At 42.7% G+C, this 5104-nt stretch overlaps 1 long non-coding RNA gene across 1 annotated transcript; it reads left to right on the top strand.

Moving 5' to 3' along the window:
• Positions 1–2701: 2701 nt before the first annotated feature.
• On the top strand, positions 2702–4734 carry LOC147277650 (uncharacterized). Its single transcript, XR_015123746.1, has 3 exons — positions 2702–2788; positions 3381–3437; positions 4626–4734. It is a non-coding gene; the product is annotated as an uncharacterized LOC147277650 (long non-coding RNA).
• Positions 4735–5104: the final 370 nt, after the last annotated feature.

Genomic DNA, 5104 nt, shown 5'->3' with positions numbered 1-5104 from the left:
CAACCTCAACATCAACCTCAAACATTCACATCCTAATTAATAACCTCACGACATAATCACCCTCGCTTCCCTTCTCAAGCTTCAAGCCTAAACCTTACCAAGTTCTAACCAGCCCAAGTCCTAACGAACAAAAGCCATACAATACACGGTATAAACAAACATTTATCTAATTTCACTCACGACGCTCTTTGAAATCCTCCTAATCTCACTCACGTCGCTCTTTGAAACCCTCCAACTTTAAAACTATTTCTCAAATCCATCTCTTCTTTCAAATCCATTTTTAAGTCATCTCAAAATTGTGATTCGAACTCTGAAGAATAAATAGTATTTTCAAGTTGTAAAACTGTTAAAATAACTGAAATAAAAACACAAAGCTCTACTGAAACTGTCATTAAAATATTTACTGATGTAATTTCATTTCTCAAAATGCCCCACAAACTGAAATCTCACGCCACACTAGTACCCGGGAAACTGCTGGTCATACACTGCCGAGTCATCTCTAGGCAAGTGCAGAGCACAATTATGTACCTGTGCTGGTCATACACCGCCGAGTCATCTCTAGGCGAGTGCAGAGCAATTATGTACCTGTGCTGGTCATACACCGCCGAGTCATCTCTAGGCAAGTGCAGAGCAAATCTATACCTGCTGTGATGCTGGTCATACACCGCCGGTTAGGCAAGTGCAGAGCGAGTGCTGGTCGTACACTGCAACCTAGGCAAGTGCAGAGCAAATGTCATGCTGGTCATACACCGCCAACTAGGCAAGTGCAGAGCGAATGCTGGTCGTACACTGCCAACTAGGCAAGTGCAGAGCGAGTGCTGGTCGTACACTGCCGAGTCATCTCTAGGCGAGTGCAGAGCAATATATACCTGCGTGCTGGTCGTACACCGCCGAGTCGTCTCTAGGCGAGTGCAGAGCAATATATACCTGCTGAAGGGGGGTACTAGTATGGCGGTTTGAAACCGCTTCTGTACATCTCAATCAACCACCTCTTAAGACTATCCTCCAGATAAAAACTGAAATTTAAAACTTTCCATACTCAAATAAATCAAGAAAAGAGTTAAATTATAAAATGTACAAAACATTTCGAAAACCAAGGATCCACTCACAGTTTACCCTGAACTATACTGAAACCTTTCCGAAATTAATTCCTACTCACGACCCCTTCCTCACTTGTTTGTCATTCCTACTCAAAGTCTATTGCATGATAATTGCTTAATCCTCACTTAATCCTTTAGTCTCAATTTCCGTCAATTCCTTCTCATGATCTGAACCCTATACTTGGCTTCCTCTAACATAAAGCATCAAATCACACAAAACCGACGATTTATTAACTGTATTCTACATTGAAAGTCTGATACGTTTCACTCACAATTTAACTACGTAAAAGACCGAAATACCCTTCACGGTGCCATTGCTCGGATACCAAATCCGGCAGCATAACGGCATCGGGGATAAGATTTCCCGAGCCCATGTACCTGTTAAGACCAGACAACCAACAATATACAATAGATTCTTTAACTAGCTGTCAAACAACCGAACAAGCGGCCAACCACCACACACGGTGGCTGCCCGGCCATTAACAACACACAAAAATAACCCCAGATAGTCACCGAACCTAAAATTAAGCTACTAGAACTCTAAGGAAGTGGAAAAAATACAAGAAACCATCCAACCCGCCGCCACGAGGGGCGGGGCAGACGGTGGCAGCGGCGGCACAAACCTAGAAATACTCAAATTCAACTCCAATTAATCATAATTGCATAATAAAACCTTCAATTGCACAAAATCCACTCAAATTCAAGTCCAATTTCAAGAAATTCGAAATATAACAAACACCCTAAAAATCAAATTTTCAATTTCTCAAAATTGGGAAAACACACCTTAGGGGAAAGATAGCCCGTACCTCGAAGATCATTTTTGACAACTGGACCGACGGCCAAATCTCGCCGGAAATGGCCGAAATCGGCGGCGGAAGCCGACGGCTGGCTTGGCTTCCCGAGCTCATTGCTCCGTCGTGGAGCCTCGTATGGACGAACGGAGACCATGGTTGAACTCACCACGACGAGGGGAACAAAGCCCAGTAGGTCCGGCCATCCAATTTCTGCCGGAACAGTGAAATCGTGGTGGTGCAGCCGCATCCCTTGTGGCGTCGAATCATCGTCGTGGAGCGTTACCGGCGTGAGGGAAGGGCATGGGAAGACTCGCCGTGGCCTGGGGAAGAGAACCCAGGTGGTCCGGCGCCGCAACTCCGTCGGAAAACACAGATCGCCGGCGAGGACAACTTCTCTGTCTCGCGCATTTCTCCGTCGACGATGGTTGCCGGAGCAAGGGGAAGGAGGAGGGAGGGACGGCGATGGCGGGGAGCCAAAGCCCAATCCCAGTCGGCGCCGCACGCGCCTACACGCGCCGGTGGCGGTGGCGGCGAGAGTGAGAGAGTGAGGCACGCGGGAGAAGGGGAGGATCGGGGAGAGAGGAGAGAGAATGTCCAGAAATTTCTGGATTTTGGGTATTTAAAACCCACTCCTACAAAATTACAAAATTGCCCTTTCCTTCAAATGCTCGTATCTTTCAAATCGTAGCTCCGATTTACGCGTGCCGCGTGTCTACGAACTCGTGGACTCGAGACCTTTCCAACGTGCCCAAAGTCAAAAACGAAAGTCCATTATTTTTAAAAGTCAACTTTGGGTCGGGTCGTTACACCCACGCGCACATTAACGACGCTAGAGACATCCCTCTGTCTCGCCGGATTCCGGCCAAATCCCAGCCCCTTTCATCCTTATTGTTGGTGAGATTTCTTCCCTATCCATTGGGTTTTCATTTTCCTAAACTTATGTTGTTCAATTTCGAGTGATTGGGAATTTGTAAATTCTGGGGTTTGATGCCATTTCGGGTTAGCCTGGGTTTTCGAATTTGGGGGCTTTTATGGTGTTGTCTAGGACAAATTTCGTCCCTAGGAGACTCAATAGTTGTCTAGGATTGAGAAAATTTGTGGGTTTGGTCAAAATTAAATCTAATTGGTTAAATTTGGAGTTGGGGCAGCCACCTTGGGCGGCACCCACAGTGATTCCGAACCCCCCACTGCCATTCGTGAATTAAGGGCTATTTTGGGCATTTGTTGAGTGAGTTTTTGATATTGGCTGCGTTGAGTGTTGTTAGAGAAAGCCGAGGTTTGTTTGAGGCGAAAATGTGAGACTTTACCGATGTCGAAATGACTCTAAGACGAGCTTTCCGACCGAAATAAACCTTGTTCTTATTCCTTTTAAGTTGAGTTCAGTTTTAGAAGTGAGAGTCGGGTGTGACGTTAAGTTGAGCACACATTTACATTTAAGTATCTTAAGTCGGAACTAATGATATTTCGTTGATTGTTTATTCTATAGGCGACACGGCTGTGACTCGTGACGATCCGGCGGAGGATCGAAGCTAAGGCTATCTCTGTGAGTGGACCTTGAATTTTAATAATTTATGTTTTTATGTGGTTTCAATTTCCTTGGCTTAACTTGAATTCATTTTGAGTTTTAAATTTTAAATGTCTATCAAATAATCATTTATATTAACTAAATACACTTATCTTGGATTTCACAAATTTCACGATCAAGAAATATTTTAGCGTGCTTTCATATATGAATTTATATTAGAACGTACTATGATTTGGAATGGCATATTTAATTTCAACTTGGCTATGGAAAGATCGTTTATATTTCGTATTCTTCGTCTCAAAGTTTATTTATAATTGTTATGAGATATTACAATTTAAGGAAATGTATTTTGATGAGTTTGGTTTTGTTAAGAAGAGTTTTGGAAGAAAAATGAAAGGATTTGAGATTTGGATTATGTGTTTGTAAGTTGTTATTGGTTTTCAAACCACCCTTGCAGTACCCTCGAGGTTATCAGATAAATAGGTCTTTGGGACCCATCACGGCACACATATAGGCTTTGGGCCGTGTGTCGGGATGCTTCGCCCTTTGGGGGCTGCTCTGCGTGCACGTATGACCAGGATTGCCTGCACGTGCTGATTTTATTCGCACGTGTGTATGGCCAGGATATTGCCTGCACGTGCTGATTTTATTCGCACGTGTGTATGGCCAGGATATTGCCTGCACATGTTGGATTTCACTCCACGCGTGTGTATGGCCAGGATATTGCCTACACTTGTTGGATTTACTCCACGCGTGTGTATGGCCAGGATATTGCCTGCCTGTGCGATACAGGAATTCCGCACAGGTGTATGGCCAGGACTATTCAGGGTTTATAGCATGGTGGAAAATGAAATTGGTATCTTCAGAGTTCAAGTATGGATTTTAAGTGAGAAATACCTTTCGAGTTTTATAATGATTTCGATCTTATTATTTTTTTGACTTTGTTAATTCAGATGGTTGGTTATTGAGAAATGTGTTTTGAGTTATTATTTTCCTGAGTTCCATTGATTTCATAATACTCTTAAGCTTGAAAATGATTTTAAAACTGGGGGATTTCAAAGAGTGATGTGAGGTTTTAGAGCTAAACGTGGTTTTTGGAGGATTTTCTGAAAATAAGAATTTTACTTTTGTTTTCGTTTTTATTAAACTGTCCACTCACTGAGTTATCTCACAGTTTTTCTTGTTTATCTTAAATTGTCCCCCCAGGTAGTAGCTTTGGTGGAGGTCGAGCCAATAACGTCGAGGCAGTTACATCCATCTCCCTAGTCGGACCCTGTAGGCACCATTTATTTATTTATTTTTTTTGTAGAAATTCCTTGTAATAGAATAGAAGCTCTGATAACTACTTTACAATTTTAAGTTGGATTTCTGTGAAATTGTTGGGTCTGAGACCCTATTTGGTTGTGGTAGAGGTGGTTGATGATTAGAAGTGCTTTTTAATAGGTTTTGAAATTTCTAGGTTAGTCCATTTTTAGGGGAGGTTCTGCCGAATTTTCGGTAAGATTTTTCTTGATTTTGGATTCCCACAGGATCTCTCCGGGTTCCAGGGTGGAATCCGGAGGCGGTCATGTCAATTAATTAGTTTAAGGAAATGCTTCATATATAAAGTATAAAACTATATTGGTTTAATAAGGAAATGTTTCATATATATGGCAACTTACATGACATTCATACATTGGACACTA

The sequence above is a fragment of the Dryas octopetala genome, chromosome 8 (genome assembly GCF_963921425.1).
Source record: "Dryas octopetala chromosome 8, drDryOcto1.1, whole genome shotgun sequence".
NCBI lineage: Eukaryota > Viridiplantae > Streptophyta > Magnoliopsida > Rosales > Rosaceae > Dryas > Dryas octopetala.
This window is presented reverse-complemented; position numbering and strand designations above follow the sequence as displayed.